Consider the following 26,147-nt stretch of genomic DNA (forward strand, 5'->3'; position numbering starts at 1 on the left):
TTTCTGTAAATACCTAAGGATTGTGGTATTGGGCCCTGCTGATTTGAATCTATTCTTTAGAAAGTACATATTGTAGATATATTTTTCAAGCATGTGTGCTTTTTTCCTTTTATTATTTATAGTTCTACCCTCTCATCTCTTGGTGTGACTTTTCATGGAATCCAGGAAACAGTCCTAACCTACCTGCCTCTTCAATCTTCTCCGTGGTGGTTTTCTTCCCTGAGTAGAAGAGGGTTTTGCACAGGAAATTTTATTTGTTCCCCTTTTCTTGGAGTCTCTCTTTCGGTCTGCCCAACTCTCACCTGCACATCTGTCCATTTATCTACCCACTCATTCTTCTGACTTGTTCCAAAAAGCATTTCAGGCAGCTTACAGAAGAACAGATACCAAATAAACAGGTTAGAAAATGGGGCCAAGTTCAAACTGTGAGGCTAGGAGGCGAGCCTGTGTGAGGGTTGCAGCCATGAGACACACACCTCTGCCATGTGACTTATAAGATCGACAGCAAGAGTGTGCCTGAGGCACCCAGCAGACACAGGTTAACATGGTTTGTGGGAGATGCTCAGTGGCTGTGAAATAAATAAGTGGCTCAGGAGAAGCCCAACCTTTCCAGCTACAAAGGCTTAGGAGAATATTTTGAGTGTCTTCCAAAATCAGGGTATTGCATTGTTTCTTTTGTCAGAGTTCTATGTATAGTTGGTTACATTCTATACCTGGAAATTTCTCCAGAACTCCTTACCAAGTGAGTGCCATTCCTCGGGAATGAGGTGGTTCTGCTCATTGACTGGGGTTGGCCAGAAACCGAAAATGACATCTTCAAAGGAGCCTGGGATTTGTCAGTTATGTTTTGTCAGTGCTGTAGATTTCAGGAAATGCTTTCACACTTTCTCTCCATCTGAGGCGGCAGCGTGCTCTCTTAGCAGCATCAGGAGCTCAGAGCCACGGGATGTTGGGGGCTGACTGCACTGCCGTCAAGACAGCCGAGCTAGTCACTGCAGGAGTGGTTCTTTTACATAGTGCATTTCATGTTCTATAGTAGAATGTTTCAACAGGGAGTTAATTAACTGAGTTAATTAACATTTAATAAATATGAAGCTTTGATGAAAAGACGGTTATAGGCAGAATATAAGTTGTGAACACTTTGAAAACGGTTTCATTACTGAAATTTCAGTAGGGAAGATACACAGTTTATCTTATTTATGCCTCTCTTTTAAAGTAACAAAGAAACAAGACAGAAAAGGCAGAGGATGATTTCTGTTATTCCTCTCGGCTTGCAGGTGCCCTCACATCCAGTGGCATCCATCCAGACACCAACACTGACACTGGCCATGCTCAGAACTGCCTCAGCCCTGAAGACACAAGTGACAAATAGAAGGGGGCCGCGCCCTGTTACAGCAGGTGCTCTCACTTTGTGGGTCCTTATGTAACTGCGCAGTGTTAATCAGGATCTCCCGTTCTACATTGTGTGGCGCTGCTGCAGTGTCTCCTAGTTATTTGTTTCTGTAAGTACTCGTGTATTATTCTCCAATGTGTGGTACTACACATCTAAAAATGCTTTTTTAGATGAAAAATAATGTATATTTAAAGCAATAAGTCTGAAAAAAGGGACAAAAAAGTCTATCCAGGTCCCACTAGTCAGAAATAATAATTAACACTTTAACATCTACTTTCTGTTCTTTTCATCAGTGTGTATCAGCTCTGTCATATAAACCAGTGAGCACTCTGTGCCTGTTTACTGTGTGGAGACCTCCATTTTCCATTCGGCTTATTACATGTTTTTCTACAATATTCTATCTCCCCTGGCATGATTTTTAATGACCAGTATAGCATTATGTCTTGTGGAGGCATCGTCCATTTTACTTCGGGCTTAAATAAACTTTTAAATTCCAAGTGTACTTAACTGAAATACTGAAAAGAGAACTGTGGTGGTACCGAAAGAGCCCTACCCCCCTTCCCCTTATTTCCTGAGTGTAAAAGCTGTTGCCATTGTGGTGTATATATTTCATGACCTTTATGCCTATGACATATATATATACCCATACATACATACATACATACATATGAGAAATCTATGTATATGTGTGTATATATTCTTTTTTGAAAAATAAGTCCATTCTATATGTTTTCTGCAGCTCGCTTTATTCACTCAGGGGTATATCATAGACGTCCTCTCACTCCAGACTCACCCGGTCCTTTCAGATAGAGTGGAGGGGTCTCCTGATGTGCAGGTGTGGTCTCTTGTGCAAGGACACCTTTGGTGGGAGAGTGCTGTGGACAAGGCCCTGGGCCACGGGGAAACGCTGGCCCCCTCAGTGCCCACAGCTCACCGTGATTTACCGCATTATTGTCTTGATGGTGGACACTTAACTTTTCTCCATTTTCCACTGTCAGAAAGGATGTTTGACTGGCATCTTTCTTTAACAGACATTCCTGTGATCTTGTATGAGCATGCCTTTAGTTAAGTCTTCTGGAAATTTAGTCCCTGGATGTGACATTTACTTTCATCACAGGCTAGTTTCAAGTGACTAGAAATTCCTTCTCCAGTGTGGAATGAGAAATGTAGAATTACTTATGTAACCAATTCTCTATCGCTGGATATGATTTCACTTCAGCTTTTCTTCCCACCAGTGTAAACAGTATATCTATTTGAACTGATTTTTTTTCTAAACGAAACGATTCCTAGAAGTGGGGTTGAATCAGTGTGTACACACGTTTTTCAGAGTTTACATATCCATTGACATGTCATCCTCCAAAAAGGTCGCTCACAGTTTTTTCTCCCACAGATGGACACTAGCTACAAAATCTTTTAAAAATATTTACCAATAAGATGAGCAAAAGTGCTTTTTCATTGTTTTAGTTTGCATTTGATGACCAGTGAGGTATTGAGCATTTTTCACTGATTAGCCATCTGACTTTTGAAAAGTGAATGATCCATTTTGTCCTTTGCACAAATTTAAGTGAGGAAGCTTCTTTTTGCTTTGTGACAGCTCTTTGTATGTTATGAACATTAATCCCTTGTCTTCATCAACATCTATCACAGAGTTTTTCCTTGTCATTTCTTTCATTTCATTTTGTTTAGTAGGTTTATTTTTGTTGTGGCTCAAAATATTCTTAAGATAGTAAATGTCTTCCTTTTGTGTTTTATCTTTGTTATTATTCTTAGAAATACTTTCTTATAATGGTATAAATCTCTTATGTAGGTTTATTTAATGTCTAAGATGGAGATGATAATAGTACTTGTTATAGTGAGGAGAAGTTGAATTAATGTGAGCAAAGAGTTGTATTTGCTGTTATTAGTATTTTAATATTTACATCACTATCTGTAATTATTTTTGTGGTCATTATGACAGGAATAGAATTTGTTCTTTCCAGGTGATTCTCTGATTGTCCCAGGACAATTATTGAATTCATACTTTGCTCTTTGATTTGAAATCCCACATGTATAAAATACTTATGTACACTAGAGTCTCTTTTTGAGCTCATGCTTTATTTCTGTCAATCTTACTTCCTTACTCCAGCGCTATATCTTACATATTGTAAAAATTAATTATTATCTGACAGTGCGATTTTTTTTTGTTCTTTTCTTCCATCCCAAATTTTCTTGGCTATTATTATGACTTTATTATTCCTGAAGAATTCTAAAATATATTGTTCAAGTTAAAAAAAATCAGATAAGAGTATTCATGGGATTTTTATTAAGTTTTGAATTATTTTTAGGAGAACTTCCATATTTACAAAACTGTTTTCCTCCATGCAATATGTTGATGTCTCTACATTCACACCTCTTATTTACCCCTCAGTACAGTCCTGTAGTTTTCTCCATGTACAACATGGGCATTAATTGTGAGTTTATTCCAGATTATTGTTGATGTTTTTGTTAATTTTGTAAGAGAATTTTTTGCTATTATATTTTTTAACTGTTTAAACTGACACCTAGGAAGGCAGATTCGTTTTGTAAATACTCACTTTGTAACAAATCATTTAAAATTGTAAGTATTAAGTAATTGTTCGAGGATCCTTTCTTTTGTGTTTTTAAAAATTTGTTTCCAATATTATCAAAATGGTCATAGCTAAGAAGTATAGGTGTGGAGACAGATGGAGAGAGGTAGTGTGGCTCATGTACAAACTCTGAGCACTTTTATGGCTGCATTTAGGCTGGAGAAGCCCCAGAAGAGCCCACATTAGACCAGGGGTGGCTTTGTATGCACTTGAAAGCCAGCTTTCCTACCTTTATGGTGAAGCCTGATGGGCGTGGCAGGTAGATGATCAAGGTCTGATCAAGGTCATTGGCTGCACAGAGCACTGTGTCTGTGAGAACTGGAGTCCATCACCATGGGAAATGCTTGGTGCCAGGAACACTGCAGGGGAGCTGGGGAGTCTGTGTGTTAATGATTTTCCAGTCCTGGGAGTGGGAAGATCAGACTCTGCATTCAGATCTGAGTTTGAATTCATCCTCTCTTATTTACTGGTCCTCTGACTTTTGTCAAGTTATCTACCCTGTTTGAACTCCTATTTTCTTGTCTCTCAAAATAGGAGAATTACGGCCTGCTGCTAGAGTGTTTGATCAGGATAAATGATTTGTTTCTATAAGATGCCACGTACAGTCACAAGCTCAGTGAGAAATGGGCTGTCACCTCTTCATCTGCAACTCAGTGCTCGACAGGACACCGGGGCAAAGCCAGTCCGTAATTTGTTTGTGATGCAAGTAGGAACAAAATTAATGTCTTGCCTTTCCCTTGCAGTATTATTACTCCTTTGCTTCATTTACTTCTTTCCTCCTTTCCTTTCCCCTCCTCCACCAAAAGATCCTGAGACTCTCTCAGAACACTAGATTCAAATTACTTTAAAGGGTGTCTCATCCTCATGAAATGACAGTAACTTAAAAAAAATCTGTACAGATCCCAGACGTCATTGTATTTGATTTACACACACACACGCACACCCACCCACACACACATTCAGCCTACCTCCCACTTGCTGAGGGAGAAGGACCAATTTTTCTGAGTTTTCATTCACTGAGCGTGAGAGCAAAGTCTCTTACGCAGATTTTCACCTTGCTTAGTGCATGGTGTTTTTAATTGGATTTCTGCTTTGTGGCCATAGAACTATTCTCCTTATAGAAGAGAGGATGTGGAGACATAGACATTCTGCTGAGATATTGGTGTCAACATATTTGAGTTGGAAAGGACTTAGGACAGCATAGAGTCGTAACTTTTTATGGGTGAGAATTCATGATAGTGTAACTTGGACAAGAACCTAGGTCTTCTGTCTTCGTGTCCACGTGGATGAAGAGGCAACAGGGCGGGAGATGGCAGGGATCCTTCTTGCTTGAGTTCCAGGGTCTTGCTAGTTTTCATTGCTCAGCTGCCTTTAGTTTAGGTCCGTGTGGCCTCTCATGGAAAGGTCACTCTGTCCTGATAGACTGAGTTTCTAATCAGCAAAAAGCCCTGGACCCACTCATATTTCCCAGAGTTTTTCTGCTGTCCTGCTGACAGTTTATATAAATGATACCTAAGAAACTACTGGATATAAAATCCTTATTGTTATCATTTGCCCTCAAGTTCCATAGGAATGGGGTGCTGTCTCAGGCTGTCTAAGGCTAGATCTGAACAAAGATAGGGTGATAGGCTGTGCTGCTGGACCCTCCCCAGTCATAAGGGATTTCCACCTTAGTTTTTAGAATCAGACAGACGAGTTCAAATCTTGCCTTTACCAGTTATTAGCTTTGTGAACTTGGGGAAGAAACTGTACTTGTTTGTGCCCAATTTTCTTTATCTGTAAATAAGTTCAGTATTTACTTTAGGGTTTTTGTTTTAGAATTGAATGAGCTAATTCCCTCATTTATACCGAAAATACTGATCGCGTGGTTCTATGCTGGTGCCTTGGTAGAAGATTACTAAGGGACTCAGCAGTGAGAATGCAGGTGGGGGACCCCTGGATCATAGAGCTTATATTCTAGGATATGCTTGTAAAAGACTGGATGTGCAGTGGATTTTTAGTAAATGTCCATTCCTTTCCTTATCCACATTGATTGTGTATATATCTTTGTACAATATATGAACAATTTTTTATTGCAATTTAAATCTCTTTGTAGTAATTAAATTATGTAGCTATAACAAAATACGTGAAATAAAATGATTTGTCTTTTATTTTCTTTTCAATATGCAAAACAAAATAAAATAGAAAAGAAAAAAGGTTTTGAAGGAGTAGAAATAATTTTATTTCTGTGGAATCAATTCCCTATGTTAGGTTTTTTAGTTGTGTTGTTAAACAGCATATAAAATTGATAGGTTGTGACTTCAGTGTTGATAGCTAGGTGAGTGTAGTTTCTTTTTGTGGTAGTCTTTGATGAATTATTTGCACTAGATCATAAATGATGTGCATGTTACATATTGGAAACGATTAAAGAGTGGAGTCATACTACCTCCAATGCAGTCATCTTGTTACCAAGTCGAAACTCGTACTGCTTGCTGCATGACAGGCCAATAAATTGGGAGATTGAGGTGTTGGAGCAAGGAATAGTGACTTTATTTGAAAAGCTGGCAGACCCAGAAGATGGCAGAATGACATGCTGGAGAACCATCTCCCCCAAGTCAGGAATCAATCCGCTTTTATACTAAAAAGGGGCGGGGATGTGGTTGGTTGTTGCAAACTTCTTGCAGTACGAATTGTTTCTCCTTGGAATTCTTTGTTCTTGCAGCTGTCCACGTGGGTCAAATCATGGTGCCCCTCTAAAACCTCCAAAAAAAATCAAAGTTGATTCTCTATTTTGCAACTTGCCATCTCTATATAAGTGCAGAAGAGTTAACATCGTGAAAGATCAGAGCCCGGAGAATAGGCTCTCCTGGATATTTCAGGCTAAAGGCAACTTTCTTTTACAAAAGGTACAGAGCTACCAAGTCTGAGCCTAGAAAACAGCAAATGTTTAAAGCCAAAGGAACAGATCTAACATGCAGTCAAATTTATTCTTTTCTATTACAATTTCTTTTTCCACCTCATAAATAATTTTAGTAAGAAACATGAGCAATTTTTTTACTTTTGCTTCTTAGTAACGGATAAGTGGGCCAAATACATTTATGAGAGCAGGGACGCTGTGCGGTCATTGGGGTCACAGCAAACTCTTGTTGGGTGTGGTCGACTCTGCAACATGTCTGATGCCCCGTGGGTGTTGGTGAGGGACCCCATAACCAGGGGCTCTCTTCAGGAACCAGCATATGGGCATTGACCTCTGGAGACCTCTTTTTCAGCTGCCGGAAATTTTTTCAGATACTGTGACTGAAAAACCACTTCAGCTGGTGATAATTAGGGAATAAAGGAAGAGGAAAAGGGCTTGGATTAGATTAGAAGAGAAGGACAGAATATCAGGGAACCTGGGGGCTTGGCAGTGGGTCTTTGGGAGAGAGGGGAGCAGAGGTGGGGAGGGGCATGGCTCTGGAACCAGCTCCTGCAGCTGTCCCAGGGCCCAAGTCACACAGCTTTTAATTGGCCCAGGACGCTCTCCTGTCTGGATGTCACCCTGGGCAGAACCTTGAGAATTGAAGGTAAGGGGTGGGCAGCACTCACCTAGGGGATCACTGAGGACTTAGTTCAAGTCTATGGTGCCTTTTCTGGTCATGTGTCTTCACTTGCCCTTTATCTTAGGATCTGAGAAGCAGGAGCAAGGAACGCAGGGAGAGATCCAGTAAGACATCTGACTGTGTTAAGAGACGACAGTCATAGCCACACAGGGAGCGAGGACACTTGCAGCAAAGTAAAACGACTTCACAACTATTGCATCAGAGCTGCCGGTGTGAGAGAGCCTAAGCCTGTCTCAGAGTGCAGGGGACAAGTGGAAAGGAATGGCAAAATTTCCACTGAAAATTGAAATTTTGTTAAATAGCCTGCTACTGTTGCTTGTATCACTTGAATGAATGCAGGCATATTGCTATGGGCATTTATATGTTCACTCAAACCCACCAGCCACTCTTGCCCCCATCGGGGATGGGCTTTCTCAAGCCCAGTGCACCTGCTGCTTGGGTGGGCCATGCTGCGGGTCCTCGCCTGGGGCCGGGCTGCTGCAGGGCACTGAGTCCCCGAGGCACGGCCTGCGAGACACGACAGGAACAACTCTGCTCTTGACTGAGGGCCTCCGTTTCCCCCTGCAGTGTAAGAATGCTGGTGACTGAGTTAGAAGCATGCTTCAAAGCTGTCCGTGTCCTTGCCATCCAGAAGCAGAGCCTGGGAGCTTCCGAATTTCTCCAGAATGGGGTTTACATTCATCTTCCACAGGTGAGTTTATGTCCTTTTACAAGTGGAGGAATTACTGCAGTTTTCCTGGAACTTACTCACCACTAGTCCATCTGATTTTTCTGTGCTAGGATTCAATATGGCATGCTAAAAATTCTGGAGTCAGATCTTGAAACCCTGATGAAGAGGATTATTTTATTTCTTTATATGATAGTATTTTACTTTCAAAATTCAGAGTTTTCAGTTCTTTCAAAAATTTTTTGGGTTGGAGAAACAACTTTGCTCTTACCATCTTTGTGACCTGTTGCTATATGCCTGTCACCTGTCTTCTGTCACTTGTGAGGCGGTTCCATTTGTGACCCTGTCCGGGTTGTTCATGGTATAAAACATAAAGTCTGTAAAAGTACAGTCCCTTTTACTCCGAAGACATTCCACAATTACTACTTAAATCTGGGTGTGGTTTTAAGAAGACAGAATCATTAGAACATGTACTTGCAGGTTGCTAGTGCAAAATCCCCAGATCAATAGTCTAGCTCAACATCTAAAATCTTTCTAATCTACCTTGGATTTGTATGGATAGTTGAAGCAGTTTGCTAAGAACTCAAGACCAGGGTTAGAATACAGGCTGGTGTAGCTCAGCAGGTCCTCCCAAGCTGATGCTCTGGCAGAGGGCAGGTCCTAGGGGAGAGGGCGTGTCCTCCCCCCCCTGAGCTGACAATTTGATGGCAAAGACATTCATCAGGTGAAGAACTTGGAGATTCTTCTAAGAACAGTGGGTTTGAAAACAGTCCTAAAAGCGTGGGAGTGACACAATCCCATTTGTCACAAGTAGGGGAGAGTGGCTTTGGGGCCACTTGGGAGACTCGTGAGTCCAGGTGGGCAGTGTTGGTGGCTTCCACTTGAGCGGTGGGATGGTCAGCGGGTAAAAGCGAACAGATTGAAGGCATGTTTAGATGGTAAAAAGGAAAGGATGAATGATGTCTGTGAAGGTAGGATGGAGTAAGGAACAGGTTTCTGGGTGGATTAATGAGGTAAATGATGGTCCTGCTGTGCTCTGAAGAGGGAAATCTGTAGAGGGAGATCTGGGGGATAACTGATGAGTTCAGCTGTGGGTAAAGTGAAAGGCTGTTAGATGTGTGGTTTGGGAGCTCAGGTGAGAGCCAGTAGTGAGTAGGGGGAGGGGAGAGAGACTTTCAAATCAGTTTGTCTTGTGAACATACAAATAAGGATGAGTAATGACACACTTAAAACCTCTATATTCTGTATTTAAAGCCCAGTAAAATTTTGCTATATTGACTGCAGAGGTTCTTAATTTTTTTTTAATAGAAATAAAATAAATAGAAACAAAATAGTGGAGTTAATGAACATCTTAGAGTTGATGTGTGTCCTTGTATGTATTTTCATACCTCATCTGTTTATAACCATAATCTACAAAAAGTTCGCTTGCTTAGCATAAGAGTTAAACAGAGGGAAGTGACACACAGTGTTGGGGCTTGAAGCTGATCTTCTCGGGCAAATTATGTCACCTCTCTGTGCCTTAGTTGCATCTTCTGTGACTGCCCCCGGGCCCCTCATCACAGCTGATTTCCTAGGCTAGATGTTGGGAGGGAGGCTGCTGAAGGGAATAAGAAGTCGCAACTTCTAGGGATATTGAAGAGAGAGACAAAAACAGATTAAAGCCGATAAACTGAGTAAAAATACCCTCAAAAGAGAAAGAAACCCGCAGTGTTTTGAGCCCCTTAGCGTAAGGGAAACAAAATCAGGTTGAGCCAAAGCTCTTGAGCATGTGAGTATTGTGGGTGGGTGGGTGTCATCAGAAAAGTGTTGAGAAAAGGCCTTTTCATTTCCCTAGACGTTTCCAGTAAGGATGGGGAGCAGAAGAGAAAACCCCCTGCTTCACAGTGGAAGCTGCTGTTTTGTGCAAAACTGACCAAAGTTTGGAGACCAGTCATCAGCGGTGCTGGCAAATGAAGAGACTTCGGGATTGGGTGGGGCACTTGCTGCGACTTTCAGGTGACCTGTTGGCTAGGTCTGTATGGCGGTCAGTAGTTTTGCAGGGTGACCCGGGCATAAACCATGGCTCTGAGGCTGCTGGTCTGACTAGCAAACCTGGGCACCCGCAGTCCTATTGGGGCAGCTCGGGATGTGGCCTGGGACACCTGCTGAGATGAGGGCGAGAAGAGGGCTTTCCTGAGGGGGTGTCATGCAGAGAGTGGGAACGTGTTCCTGCAGGGGAGGAAGAGCCTCTGAGAAGGGTGCTGGATGCACAGGCAAGACCAGCCTGAGCACGGAGGCTTCTGGGAGCCAGAAGTCATACAATGGCCCGAACCGCCTTGTTATTGCGAGACTGCAGGGAAAAGATGCTGAAATTGTAGGCTAGGGTCACACCCTGTGGTGTTTTATGAGTGACAGTAAAGGACTGGTCCGGCAGGCAGGAGAGAACCCTGTGGGCGTCCCAGCTGGGGCGTCATGCCGGAGGGAGGAGCAGAGTTATAGACTTTGCCACTTATTAGCTGTGTGACTTTGAGCAAGATCACCCCACCTCTCTGTATATATACCTTCATCTGTAAAGTGACTGATTGACAAGCTCGTGTCATCAGAAGGCTTTGTTTAGCTCTGATCCTCTTTGTCCAGTCCTGTCAGTGCTGCCCTGTGAGGTTCTGCAGCAGCTGCTCTTACCCTGAGATGGGAGGGCCTAGAGGGACGTTTTAGTGCCCGAGGGCAGGAAGGGGTTGCTTTAAAAGCAGACATGTTGCCGCCTGCAGCTGCAGGCCTGCAGGCAGTTTGGTTGAAGGTCCTGCCGGGGACTTTGGAGGCCTTAGGTTGTTGAGAGTACTTTGGATGCCTTAGCTTCCTCTTAAGTCTTGTGTTTCCCTTGCGGACCGGATTTGCCTTTGCAGATTGATGCTGAAGATTTGGGCTTCTAGCAAAGCTGTTTTCAGAGATGGGTATATACGTAACATATCGTATAAAATAAAATGATTTATTTAACGTGTGGGACTTCGCAGCTGTTGGGAACAGCTCTGTTGTCCTGGTCGTCACGGAGGACACCATGGGTCAGCAGAGCGTGCGGGAGGACAGGCAGCCTGCAGTGCTGCTGCGGGGTGTTCTCCCGAGTAGAGCACTCTGCTGAGTTGACTCTTCTCTGAGTTTGGTTGCCAGATGAGCAGACAGCAAATTAATGAGTTCTGGTGGGATTGTATAATGACAGGAAGAAAGAGGAAACCGTAGTTTTTCCAGACTAAAACACGCTTTTGTTTCCTGATCCAGTGTGTTCCATTACAGAATTGATGAGTTGTGTCTATTCTGGGACTTCATTGAAATAAACGTTCAGCCTAAATGTTAAGAGTTATGTTTTATTTGGCTGGAGGACTCGAGCCGGGATGGCAACCTCTCAGATCACTCTGAGGGACTGCTCCCAAGAGGTAGGGGAAGAGCTAGGATATATAGAAGTTTTACAAGAAAGACCAGGTAGTTGGAACAATAAAATATTGCTTGTTATCTAAAGAAAACCAGATATCTCAAGATCAAGTATTTAGTGCTTTTCTATGTATGGGAGGAAGCTAACATTTGTGTCATTGAATTCATCCCTTTGGCAGGTACCTAGGTATTTAGGGCCAGTATCCTGTCCTTTCTTACTCTGAATCCACTCAGAGGGCACCACTGTGAGTGGCTGTGAGGCTGGGCTGCAGGCATGCACTCGCTGGGGGGTGGCAGCAGCAGCTGATGACTTGGTTTCAGCATTCATTGTTTACTGACATGGTTGCAGTATTTTCATTCACATTGTAGTATTTTCATTCACGGACTGATTATGGATAATCTGCAACCTTGGAAAGCAACCGAGATGGAATTACTGCAGGTACCTTCTACTTTAATAAGCCGTGTGCAAACATAAACATGGAGGAAGCATACATTTGGATTTGGTGGTGTAGTGAAGGGTGACTGCACAATACAGAAGAACGCAATGCAGAATTCCTTAAGTCCACGTTTCTTTTCTGTTGTGGTTTCTGAGAACAGTTTATGGTAATTAACCAACATTGACAAATGGTGGCACACATTGCATTTAAGTGCTGGCCGGCTGCAAAATTGTGTATTGGACAGGTGGAATTCATAGGCAAGTGGTCAGGTGGATGGGAGAGAGATGGAGCCTAAGCCTGGGACCAGATTCTGGTTTAAATCACCATTTCCTCACCATACGGCCTTGGACTAGAATGTAACCTCTCTTAACCTGTTGGTGAATCTGTGAAATGGGCATGATAATATTCGTTTCTTCCTGGGATTGTTGTAAGTTCTAAAGAGTATTGTAGCACACATGAAGCACTTAGCAGTGTTCACTGTGTGTGGCCACCCCGCTTGGCGTGTGTCAGAGCCGTAAAGGCAGCATTTGTCTGTTGAGGATGCACTGGTAGCCCCTTGAATATGTTGTGAATTTGGTGATTTCCTTTAATCTTGGTAACCCTGTGTGCCATGGGCAGTTATTTTCATGGACAGATGAGGAATCTCAGGGTAAAGAAGACTGTGTAATTTGCCCAAAGTCAGACCATAATTTTGGGTGCATGGGCCTCGGTTCAGCATGGGTCCCAGGGCCTTCTGCCCTCTCCGTTCAGCACCAGAGCCAGATGTGTGGTCGGCTGTTTCCCAGCCCAGAATGTCGGGCAGGCCGCAAGACACACCTGGCCCTGCGCTGCTTGAGCAAAAACTCCGGAGGAGAGGAAGTTACCAAAGGGATAAACATAAAAACAGATGACAGCAAACTGTGATCAGCACTGAGAAGGAAAGGAACACGCCTCACAAAGCAGAGCTGCGAGCTTTCCCGTCGGGGCTGCTCTGGGGGCGTTCATCTCAGCTAAACAAACTCTGCTGCTCCACCAAGGCAGGAAGGCAGGGAGCGTGTGGCCAGGTAGACAGGGCCTTGTTAATCATACACATTCCCCATTAAGCTGCAGCTGTCACGGGCACTTACCTAGTAAACAGATGTCTTCCATAATCATCACGCACTTTTCTTGGTAGTTTTATTGCCCCACATTTGAGATGAGGTCATTGAAGCTGGGGAGTTTGCTGCATGCCCGTGATCACCATGGAAATACCCCCACTGGTCTTTCAACCTAGACTGGTGTGGCTGTCATGTCCCAGCCCTGTGAATGGCATCATGTTGCCTCCCCCAAGCGGCCCAAATGACTGACATTGATATTCTTAATTCATAGGAAATGGTATGTGACAATAGGAGAAAAAGGTATTAAGAAATTGTTTGGAAAACTAGAACAAAATCCAATTCTTCCCCAGCTGGGGGAGCGTACCCTGTGTCACTCACCCCACTCACTGTGTGTCACTTCCTCCCTGCCGACTCTACGTTCAGAAGCCACTCTGAGTCTTTGAAGAACATTTTGCCTCATGACACTGTTGACTAGGACCTGCGACCTCTCTGTCCCTGGTTAACTGTCTCTTGAAAGCCATTTAAATTTCTTGCAGGCTCCTCCGCTCAGATGTAAGAATATCCTCTTTCGACTTCTTGATGCAGCTCCTTAATGAAGATCTCGTGAAGGAAACTTAGTCAAAACCTGGGAGGTATGCACACAGTGACTGCAACCTCAGCACATTATGAAGTTCAGAATCAGATTTGTGGGTGACTCAGGAAAGGCTTTTTTATGGTAACAAGGGGAAAGTGAAAGGATGCAGGCTGTGTGAGACTGAAACATCTCGTTCCCAGCCAGCAAGGCACCTGCGTTCAGGATGGTGTGTGGGGAGTGCAGAGTTCTCACAAACAAAGAAGTGTTGTGATGGGAGGGAGGACAGTTTGGTACTTTACTGTGGAGGGAAAAAGTGGGTTAAGCATTTCCTGGTTGAACAAGAGGATTGTGACATGATGTGCTTGTATTTTGGAGAGAAGGGTTTTGTGGGGACAGGCCTAGGGAGAACGCTCTGTGGCTGGGGAGTCAGCACAACAGAGAAACACAGAGAACCAGGCAGACCCCAAGGCCCCTGCTGGTGAAGAGGCTGCCTGCCAATTCGAGACCTGGGGGCGACTTCTGTCCCTTAGCTGGGGCCTCAGAGCACCCTTCACAAACCAGTCCTGTTGATACAAGGAAAAAAACGTGAGGCATGAGAAGGGCTGTGTCCCAGGCTTTGGTTGAGCACCTGGGATGTGTCCCACCAGATTTTGTTCCTTGGCTTCATGCAGTAAAGTATTCAAGAGCAAGCCAGTGTTGAGAAAAGATAGATTTATTCACAGAGACACATTGAATGGCAACAGAAAGGCCACGAGGTGTGGGGTTTGGGTGCTCAGATTAAAAGTAGGTACACACTCCACAGAGTGTGGGCTTTCTCCGAAGAGGGAGAGAGAGGGGTGACCGCGAGGTGGCGCTGTGTTGCTCGTTTTCTTGGGCTTGGTGGTTTCATTTGCTAATATGTAGAAGAACCAGCCTAAGGGCAAGGGGCTGGGATTCCCAGGGAGTTGGCCATTTCCCACCCTTTGACATTTTGTGGCTAGCCTTGGGACTGCCATGGTACCTTGGGGCATGATATTCACCGTGTTACTATTACAATGGGTGTATAATGAAGCTCAAGCTCTGCTAGAAGTTAAATCTCTTCATCCTGAGCCTCAAGGCCTACTGGGGGTTGAATCCTTCACCATTTTGATGTTAATTGCTGTGGCCTTCCTTGAATGGCTGTGCTCTGCCCCTTCCATCCTGTCTCACTGTGATGACACAGAGAGAGCAAAGGCAGGGCCCTGCCTGTGCTCCTGCATTTAACAGCGGGAAGTGTGGAGTGGGCTTATGATGACTCTGAGTGGTGAGAAGGATGTTTCAGATTTTGCCACGTGAGACATGGGGACCTGCCAGCAGCCATCACAGATTTATCTCAAGGGCATTATCGCTTGTGTTGTTACGGAAAGAACTGGCCAACCAAGAAACAAGCACTGAGATTTATTATGCTGGCGGGCTCAGAGGGGCTCCTGTTCCGAAGCTCTGAGCACCTCCAAGACCTGCACATGAGGTTCTATAGGGTTAATTACAAGTAAGGGGCTATTAGCCAATAAGGCTCAAACAACAAAAAGCAAGGAATCAGTACACTGAAGCTTATGAATTTGGAACAGATCACGTTACTGACAATTGTTGACCTTGGATTTACGAGTTAGCTTATTAGCCCAGTAAACTGACACTAAACTTCAGATTTACGAGTTAGCCCAGCAATACTTAGATCAGTAAACCGACACTTACCACACTTAGATTTGTGACTTAGCTCGTTAGCCCAGCTGGGCTTTTCCTTCACAGTGTCACTCATCTTTTCTATATTTCTTTTTTTTTTTTAAGTATTTAATCCAAATTTAATATCAGGTTTTTTTGGAAAGAAATTTCTCTTTTTCTTTTCTTTGGGACTCTTTTGGGGATGTAGGTAATTAGGTGTATTTATCTGTTAGTGGAGGCCCTGGGGCTTGAAACCGGGACCCCGTGCACGCTAAGCACACGCTCTACCACCCCCCCATGATCTTTTCTTTTTGCTTTAGCTGCCAAGAATCTGACAGCTGAATTTCTAGTCGGCCTTTAACACTTGCCCTGACTCCAGGGAATCCATTTTTATGACTTTACCTCCCCCAGGTTTCATTTAAGTATTGAATCTCCAATTTCTCTTCACTCTCAATTTTGCCTTTTTGTTGTTATGGTTGTTAAGGTGAGTTTAAAAAAATTGTTTAATTTCTCTTTTAGCAGGAGGCTGAAAGTAAATAAATATGTAAACAAACAGCACACTTAAATGCTTTTATACATTCTAAGCTGTTTAGTAGTTACTTAAAAACCGAATTGAATATTAAAGTGATAACATTTTTAAATTATTTTTTAATTTTTTACAAAGATATAGCTGATTTAAAATATGATATGTTTCAGGGGTACAATAGATGCTCCATTTATAGTTACTGTAAACATTGGCTGTATTCCCTGTGTTGTAAGATACATCCCTGTAGTGTGTTTACATTGCATGTTGCAGTTTGTATAAGAAAGTTGGGTAACGCAGAGTCTGGGGCATGGCTGTGTCTGACCCAGGGTCACGCTCACCCTGCCTGTCAGAGACCAGGCCCTCACTCCTTTCTGCAGGGCAGCGAGTGGAGGCAGCCCTCATCAGCGCTGGCACCACCCTCTGAGCGGCAGTGACAGCAGTGTCTGTGTGTGGACGTGCAAAGTGTTTTTCCAGGAACTTTACATGCATTTCTGCATTTAATAATTAAAGCCCTCCTGTGAGGAAGCGTTTTATGATTTTAATGAATAATACATTTTATTTTGATATTGATAGACTTCAAACCTCCGGAAAATTTACAGAAGTAGTACAGTAAACGCTTAGATACAGTTCACTTTAAAGGACACTATTTGTTCTTTTGTGTCTGGCTTATTTTCGCATGAAGTTTCAAGGTTCATCCATATTGTAGCCTGAGTCAGTACTTTATTCTTTTGGTTTCATAATATCCTTTTTCTTTTTTTTCGTTTTTGGTCTATTTAAAAATATTTTCATTGAAGTCTAGTCAGTTTATAATGTTGTGTCAGTTTCTTGTGTACAGCACAACAATTCAGTTAAATAGGAACATACCTGTATTCATTTTCATATTCTTTTAAACATAAGTTACTATAAGATATTAAATATATTATCCTGTGCTATACAGTATAAACATGTGGTTTATTCTATACATAGAATCTGCAAATCTTGAACTCCCAATATATTCCTTCCCACACCCTCTCCACTCTGGTAACCATAGTTTGGTTTCTATGTCTCTGTGTCTGTTTCTGTTCTGTAGATAAGTTTATCTTTTTGTGTCTTTGTTTTTTGATTTTTTTTTTTTTTAAGATTCCACATGTGAGCGATCTCATATGGTATTTTTCTTTCTCTTTCTGGCTTACTTTTCTTTGAATGACATTCTCCAGGTCCATTCATGTTGCTGCAAATGGCATTACTTTATTATTATTTTATGGCTGAATAGTAGTCTATTGGAGAAATATACTACAGTCTCTTTATCCAGTCATCTTTCAGTGGACATTTAGGTTGTTTCCATGTCTTGCTATTGTAAATAGTGCTGCTGTGAACATTGGGGTGAAAGTGTCTTTCTGAGTTAGGGTTCCTTCTGGATATATGTCCAGGAGTGGGATTGCAGGGTCATATGGGAAGTCAATTTTTTGTCTTTTGAGGAACCTCTATACAGTTTTCCACAATGGCTCCACCAAACTGCATTCCCACCACAGTGCAGGAGGGTTCCCAATTCTCCGTAGCCTCTCCAGCATTTACTGTCTGTGAACTTCTGAATGATGGCTATTCGGACTGGTGAGAGGTGAGTCTTGATTGCAGTTTTGATTTACATTTCTCTGATAATGATATTGAGCATTTTTTTCATGTGCCTATTGGCCATTTGTATGTCTTCATTGGAGAAAAGTTTCTTTAGGACTTCTGCCCATTTTTGAATTGAATTGTTTGTTTTTCTTTCTTATTAAGTGTAAAAGCTGTTTACATATTCTGGGAATTAAGCCCTTGTCAGTTTCATTTATTGCAACTATTTTCTCTCATTCCATAGATTGTCTTTTTGTTTCCTTTTCTGTGCAAAAGCTTGTAAGTTTAATTAGATCCTACTTGTATTATTTTGCTTGAATTTCTATTGCTTGAGTAGACTGCTCTAGGAAAACATTGTTGAGATGTATGTCAGATGTTTTGCCTATGTTTTCTTCTAAGAGGTTTATAGTGTCTTGTCTACATGTTTAAGTCTTTAAGCCATTTTAATTTATTTTTGTGTATGCTGTGAGGGAGTGGCCTAACTTCATTGATTTACATTCAGCTGTCCACTTTTCCCTACACCATTTTCTGAAGAGGCTGTCTACTCCATTGTATGTTCTCACCTCCTTTGTCAAAGATTTAATGACCAAAAGTTTGTGGGACTATTCTTGGTAATTTTGTTTATCCATTCATTGATGGATGGATATTGTTTGTAATCTTTGGCTACTCTGAATGATACTGCCATGAATATTGATGTGCAAGTTTTTGTTAGAATATATTTTCATTCTGTTGGCTGTACAGTTGGCCCGCCATATCTGTAGTTTCCACTTCATGGATCCAGATGGCTGGTTGTAAAGGGACTCGAACATCCTTGGATTATGGTATCCAGGGTGGGGGGTTCCTGAAACGAACCCCCCGAGGATACTGAGGGATGACTCTATATGTAGGAGTGGAATTGCTGTGCCATATAATTCTAACCTTTTGAGGAAACACCAGGCTTTTCCAAAGAAGCTGCACCATTGCCCCTTTCCAATGGCTGCGTATTGAGGGTTCCCATTTCTCTGCCTCCTGACCGACACTTGTTATTGTCCATGTTTTGATTATAACCATACTAGTGAGTGTAAAATCAGATATCATTTTGATGTTGATTTCGCTAGTGATGCTGAGCATCTTTTCATATGCTTATTGGCCAATTGTGTATCTATTTAAATACTTGGCATATTTAAAAATTGGTTCGATTTTCTTTGTATTGGTCAGTTGTAAGCATTTGTTTTATATCCTGGATACTAGTCTCTTATTAGATATATGCTTTGCAAAATTTTTCTCCTATTCTGCAGATTGTCGTTTCACTTTAGTTTTTTTAAACATTAAAACAATTTCTTTCTAGGGGAGGTAATTAGATTTATTCATTTTATTTTTCTTGCTAAGCACGCACTCTATCACTTGAGCTACCCCCTTCCCCTTCATTTCACTTTCTTGATGATGTCCTTTGTAACAAATGGTTTTAATTTTGATGAAGTCCATTTTATCTTTCTTGTTTTTCACTTGTGCTCTTGGTATTGTATCTAGGAAGCCATAGCATATCCTTGAACCACAAATATTTAAACTATGTCTTCTTTTAGAAAGTTTATACATTTAGTTTTTACGTTTCCGTCTATGATCCATTTTGAATTAATATTTTATTTGTTATATAAAATACAGTGGTCCAGATTCCAGATTCATTCTTTTGCCTTCAGATACCCAGGTGTCTCTGCACCATTTGTTGAATAGACTATTCTTTCAATGGAGTTTTGTTGGCACATTTCTGGAAAAATGACTGTAAATGTAAGTTTCCCCCCTGGATTTTTTATTGTGTCTCATAGATTTATGCATCCAAACTTATGCCAGTACCATAATGCCTTGAGTACTATAGATTTGTAGTAACCTTTGAGTGAGTCCTCCAACTTTGCTCTTCTTTTTCAAGATTGTTTTGGCTGACCTGGGTCCCTTGCACTTCCATATGAATTTTGGCATCAGTCCTTCAATTTTTGCAAAGAAGTCAGCTGGAATTTTGATAGGGATTCCATTAAATTTGTAGATCACTTTCGGGAGTCTTAACATTTTTAACAATATTGTCTACCATTCCATGAACATGGGATACCTTCCATATATGTAGATCTTTTAATTTTTTTTTGGTGATACTTCAAAATGTTCAATGTGCAAATCTTGTAAAATTTTGTTAAATGTATCTCTCATTTTATTTTTAATGCTGTTGTAATTGGAAAGGCTGAGCTTCCTAAGGGTGGGACTATATATCAATTTATTTATTTCTAGGATTCCTACACAGCAAATACCCTAGATTTATATTTGCTACATAAATCTATCCACAATTCTTCCCACCCCCGTGTCATAAGAAACCAAGACCCAGGTTAAGCTACCTGAACACCTATGTGGAAGTGAGAAGTGAGACCCTTGGTTGGGGCATTGTGCAGATTATACTGAAAGCTTATTCATTATGGCTTCATCTTAATTTCTTTTAAACAATCCTTTCAGTGTTTATAGTCAGATACATTAAGAAAATGCCCTTTAGATGTGTGGAGGAGCTAAGACTATAATTTTCAAATAATTTCTAGTGAGAGTGTTGTACTTGAAACTAATTTGCATCAATCTTTGAAGATTTATGTTTCAGGAGCTTTGACTATATAATACCTGTCTTTATTCAATAACTACAACTAAATGCTCAAACTACATGTAAGAGTTTGAGCAAACTGCCCCCGCCCCGTAGTGCTGGTTGGCTGCAGCTATAACTGGAGTCAAGTCTTACCTATCCCAGTACGCTTGGGTGGATCTGCTCAAAGGGGTTCGTCCAATAGTTTGTCGGTAGTCTTTTGGACAAAGCCATAAAGCATTGATTTAAGGTTGCTGGAATGGAATCTATTTTATTAATATTAATTAAGCACATATTGAGTGCTTACTGTATGTTGGGAATTGTCCCTTAGCTTCACATGAATATTATTTCGCTTAAAACCTCTCATATTCCCTTGTTATTCACACTTTACAGATAAGGAGTCTGAGTATTAGGTTTTCTCTCTTTTGGGGGGAGCTCATTATCAATGATGGGAAGTTGTAAGGAAAAAGATACTGATTCATCCAGAGAAAACATTTTTCTGAGAGTCAGCACTGAAGAGGGTGATCATTGTTTGAGTGAGAAGAGCCCCGGGTTGTACGGAGTCAGCATCCCTGTCCTGGACACCGCACGTGTAGCGCTGCGTGGTGGGTGAGGTGGCGCGGCCGCGCAGGGAACGCAGATGCCGGGCCGTTGGGCTGTACTCAGGCCGGTGGGGCTTTCTCTTAAGGGAAGTTGAACGTCATTGTCAGATTTTAAGTAGGGGAGAGGGGTGCTCTCATAGATCACTTTTGTCTTGTAGAATGCTTAGAAACATTTAGAAGTCTCAGCAGGAGGTGATGTGATGAGTCAGAGTAGGGTGGCTGGGAGGTGTAGCAGTGTTCAATTTTCAAGTGGTTTTCAGTCCCAGGTTTGTGGCTCAGTAGCCGTGTCACTTTGGATGATGCACTCAAGGAAGTGAAACAATTTATCTTATTAATTGAAGCAGTGATATACCGACTTCCCAGGATTTCTGTGGAGATCCAGTGAGATAACGTGTGCACAATGTGCAGCATGGCCCCCAGCACAGAGTCAGTGCTGAGGGAGTGCCAGTGAGAACCTGGTAGGTGAGGTGTGGGTGGTGTGACTCGTTGACTGAGGAAATTGGGCCCTGAAGGAGGGGTCCAGTCACATCTGTGAGTGATGGGACTGAGCTGGGAGAGGCAGACAGACCTTGCCCCCCGACAAGGGGCCCTGGGCAGGACGGCTATGGGAGGAGCACCGTGAAGTCAGCTATTTGCAGGTGGAGTTGGAGGTGCCCTTGAAACATCTAAGTGCAGTGCCACAATCACAGAGGAGGTCTAGGCCCGGGCTGTGCATTTTCCTATAATCTCAATCCCTGAGGACGCCAAGGTATTGATCATTGAACGTGAAGACATACTTACAGGACAAGTGAATAGTAGCATCATCTCTGTCATCAAAGCTCACGTCTCTTTATTCATCAGTCACTTTGCTAATTGGGTACTTACAGAGCTCACTTCACCATCCTCACCTGGGCTCAGGCTCCACAGGAAAGATCTTGTGAGTCTCCCTCTTTACCAGAAGAAAACACATTTAGCTGGTAGAATTCTCTACCTCGCCAGACTTAGAATTTTAGTTTGTTGATTTAATTCTGTTTTCTGTTGGCCGTCGCCTGACAGGAGAGACATTTTACCTCATGGTCAGGTTTCAATTAGCTGTTACTGAGAACTGCTGATCTGATCTATAGTGTATTCTTTCTATTAACTTTGTAGAGTACTTATCATTTTTCTGTCTTTGCCCTTTAATTTTGTTTCCTCTTCAATGTTCTATCCTATTTGGGGCCTTATTTTATTTTTTAATTAAAAAATGTCTGTTAGCAGTTTAGAAAACAAAAGCAAATAAAAAATGCACATGATAGCTAGATTTAGAATATATCTAGTGTGTTTTCTGTCTCGGCAATGGAGGGTTCTAGAAACTCTTGAAAACCTTCATTACATAAGTTTCTTAAAATGCTGATTAAGAAATAAGACCTTCCTTCCTCATCTTTCAAGCTGCACAGCTAATTGTCAAGAAAGTGAGGGGAAATCCTCAGAAGCCAAGTCAAACCAGAAAGCAGGGATTCTGGGAGATACGTGACCCTTAGAAGCCCTGGGGGCCAGTTGGCTCCTGATTGTGTTTCAGTTGCCTTGACAGGAGGGTAGGAGGTGAGCCCCAGGCCTCTCACACTGGGAGTTGGATGGCTGTTCTTATGTAAGGCCAAGCACATCCTGAGAATACTGCTTTATAAATTGTGAATTAGAAAGAAAAGTAAAAAAGCATTCCTCAAGGCAAGGAAGTAAAGAAAGTCAATTTTTTTGGAAGCGGGGAAAAATAACATATCCAATGTAAGTATTTAGTTTAAATCTGTTCTGGCATGAGAGTGACAACAAACTCCTGGCAGAAAATCACAGCTCCTGCCGGAAAGAGAAGTTGTGTTTTGAATGAATCAGTGGGCAGCCATTCCGAAAAAGGTCTCCAGAGTTTTCTGGATCAAGATACTGGACCCAAACACCTCCCTTCCATGGTCTCATTTAAATAACCAGAAAGGTTTTAAAGGAAAGCCATAATCATAGTTCTATTTATTGAAATTAATATATGCTAGGAATTCAGAGGTGACTATGGAGTTGTCTCCTCTTTTATGGACCTTACATTCTATTTGACATAGTTGGGGAACTTGGTGGAGGGTGGTGTTAGTCTGTTGCAATTAGCCAGGACAGGAGATTAAGGAAGCAGTGAAGGGTGGGTGACATTTTTAGCTGAGGACAGTCCTGTTCAGTTGGTTTGTAATTGCAGGCTCGTTGAGTTGTCACTGGAGGGAATTGATCTTATGGAATTTGGACTTAACTCAGGCCTCTTCAGAATGGACAAGTGAACCTGGAGAAAGTCAAATCTGTGCAGACATTAAAGTCCACGTGAACGTGCTGTATCCCTGAGCCAAAGATAGGACAAGTAGGCAGCACTTCTTGAGGACAGAGGAGTGGTTTTTAAGGTTCTCGAATAATGAAGCCCAGGGAAAAGGGATGACCAGTTGTCAAACTGTGACGTTGCTCTTTGGACGGTGTACCCACCGAGGTTATTGGCCGTTTATAGGTTTCCATTTCTCTTTAATGCATGACAGGTGATGAGGACGTTAACATACACTTTTGACACCTTGTCGAAGTGACTGGGTACCTGCCTAGAAGCGCGGGCACAGCTATGGCTGCACCTTACATCTTGCCGCCCATCCCGCTCCCTGGCTCCGTGATCACGGCAGAGTGGTTCCTTGATGACCTGTCCGTCTCCTCTGTGACATCGTAACCCAACAAAATACCGGAGCGTATTAGCTTGGCTTTGTTCTTTTCCATCCTTCCCTTCAAATGATGATGACTGATAATGGACCCAGTTACTTTTGCAGATGATTTACACGTAGGGCTTTCAGTACAAACCTCGTAATCCCTACTGTGTGATCTAGAGAAGAAAGTTACATTCTTTCCAAATTGTTTTGATGCACTTATGTGGGAAAATGATGTACGTTTGAATATGTATTTCCTCTCTGAATCATCATGGCTACAGATGAATATTTGTAGACATGGAATGAGTTTACTGTATTTGAACTGTATGGTCCCCTAAATTCTCCCCAGCTTTTTAAAGTCATCACTGGAGTGCTACCTCCAGAGTGTCCCAAAGCATCCACCACTGCCTGTTCTTCGGACACTGTGAGTTTCCAAGTTGGAGAAGGCTGCTGGCTGTTGAGGCATTCTCTGGCACATCTCTGGCTGGCTGATGTGAGCTTAGCACACAAGACTTGGCAGACAGTATCTAAGCATGGTCACGTCCATTTCTGGAACACTCATTTAGGATTTTACACCTATGCTAGCGGCATACGTTATTTCATTTAGTTTTCCCAACAATCATAATTAGATTTTATCACCAGTATTAATAAGGAAACTGTCAAAGCGAGTGATGTGCAGACTTTGGACTGGAACACTGGTCTTTCTGATCCCTATCTCTGTTCCCTCCCCAGCCTATCCTTCCAAATGGCCAGGAGACTCTTCCTCAGTCTTGAGTTTCCCGCTGATGTTACCACTGTCTTTGTTTCTGGAGAGGAAAACAAGTCTAAACTTACTTTCCAGTTGGAAATGGAATGGAGAGTTAACGTTGGAAGCCGGGAGAGTCTGTCCTGTGATGAAGCGGTCTCCGAGCCACTTCCATAGGGACGTCACGTCACTGTCTGGGCCCCTTGCACAGCCTGTGCACAGGTGATAAGCCAGATGTGCCGAGCAGTCCTACCGGACAGAGAAGTGCGTTGGAAATCAGTTAGGGTATTTGGTTTCATTACATAGGTTCCTGAGGGCCTTGGCCTGGCACTTCAAGTGGGACCACTCCCTGTCCCACTGACTCATGCTCTGGGCCCGTGCAGACCTAACGTGGCCTCAGCCTGAGGCTCAGGGCCCGTGGTGATGAGGAGCATTTTAGTCCAGGGTCTGCCGGAGGCTCTGACACTTCTTGGCCGTGGGAATTTGTCCAGGATGATAATAAATCCTCCCCGAGATTCAGATTTCCTTGCCTGTGAGCCGGGGTAGTAATAGTTTCTGAAATGATTGTAATGATTCAGTAACGGGCACACCGTGTGCTGGCAGGTAGCTTGTGTTTAAGGAGCAGAAGTCGCAGTCAGTCTGTCAGCCTCTCACTGTGTGCTCTGTGCTTTGAGAGGTTGTGTGTTTGGTGAAAGTCCCGCCCAAACACTAGGGTGTAGATGAACCGTTGTTCCTTTACTTTCCCGTCCTTTTCCTCTTTCCCTTCTCTCTGTCCCATGTTTAGGTAGCAGATTCCTCTGTTTCAGGGAATACGCGCCTTTCTAGTAAAAGGAGAGGCGGAACGTGGAAAGGTGGGGCCCAGAGGAGGTCTGGAGCGTCTGCACAGCGCTGTTTCCCTGCATTTCTGCATCCGGCCCCATCAGTGCACGAAGTCAGCCTTCCTCTTCCTTCCTGTGTCATTGGGTCTCTGTTTTAAGGGAAAATTTTTTACGGGTCTTTTTTCACTTACATGTTTCGTTCAGATGCTTGTTGCTTTTCTCCCTGTGCTTCAGCATTCCTAGGAGAGAATTCAGCAGTGCAGCATCCTCTCCGAGCTCTATGAGTTGATCGGCTTCCACCGCAAGTCCGCCTTCTTCAAGCGGGTGGCCCCCGTGCAGCGCGCGGCCCCCGGCATCCCGGAGCCTGGCGGGAAGGTCTTCTACCGACTCCTTCTGCAGACGCTTCCTGGCTACAGTCTGTCGCTGGATCTGCAGGACTTCAGCAAAGGTGTTGGAACTAAAACATTGCTTCAGTCCCATTAACCATGCCTGGTTTGGGCCCTGCTGTCCTGTCTCATCAGGGTGAATTGTGATTCGTTTAGAACAGGGGTCAGCAGAGTTTTTCTGTCAAGGGCTTGGGAGTAAGTATTTCAGGGTCTGCAAACCTCCTGATCTCTGGTGCGGCTGCTCAGCTCTGCTGTTCAGACGCCAGAGCAGCTGGATATTCCACACACCCACAGAGTTTTATTAACAGCTTTGGCTGGGGCTGGATTCGGTGTATGAACTGCAGTTTGTCCCCAGAGCTCCTCACTATTGACGCCTGCACCAGAGCGTGCATTTGCGACAATGGGTGAACTTGCACTGACAAGTCATCATCACCCAGAGCCCAGACTTGACACTAGGATTTACACTTGGTGGTGTGCACTCTGTGGGTTTGGACAGATGTGCAATGACATGTATCCACCGTCACAGCATCATACAGAGTAGTCTGTCTTAGTGATCTTAAAATGCTCCGTGCTGCACCTCATTCATTGCTCCTTCCCCTCTAGCCTCTGACAGCCACTGATCTTTTAGTCTCTGTGGTTTTCCCTTTCCCAGAACACCATACAGTTGGAATCAGACAGTTGCGGAACCTTCCCAGATTGGCTTCTTTCACTTAGTAATATGCATTTAAGGTTCCTCCATGTATTTCCATGCCTTGATAACTCATTTCATTTTAGCACCAAATAATAGTCCATTTTCTGGCTGGACCACAGTTTA

General features: G+C 42.9%; 1 long non-coding RNA gene across 2 annotated transcripts in view; it reads left to right on the forward strand.

Annotated features, from left to right (window-relative positions):
* The window catches only part of LOC141576791 (uncharacterized), a 48,915-nt gene extending 23,401 nt beyond the window's left edge, over window positions 1-25,514 (forward strand). The window contains exons 4-5 of one of the 2 annotated variants that reach the window (XR_012505213.1): window positions 8,145-8,268; window positions 25,182-25,514. This is a non-coding gene — a long non-coding RNA (uncharacterized LOC141576791). Of the gene's footprint in view, window positions 1-1,277; window positions 1,496-8,144; window positions 8,269-25,181 lie in introns of those variants that run through there. The other variant, XR_012505215.1, reaches the window with a different exon arrangement.
* The last annotated feature ends 633 nt before the right edge of the window (window positions 25,515-26,147 follow it).

The sequence above is a fragment of the Camelus bactrianus genome, unplaced genomic scaffold (assembly GCF_048773025.1).
Source record: "Camelus bactrianus isolate YW-2024 breed Bactrian camel unplaced genomic scaffold, ASM4877302v1 HiC_scaffold_34, whole genome shotgun sequence".
NCBI lineage: Eukaryota > Metazoa > Chordata > Mammalia > Artiodactyla > Camelidae > Camelus > Camelus bactrianus.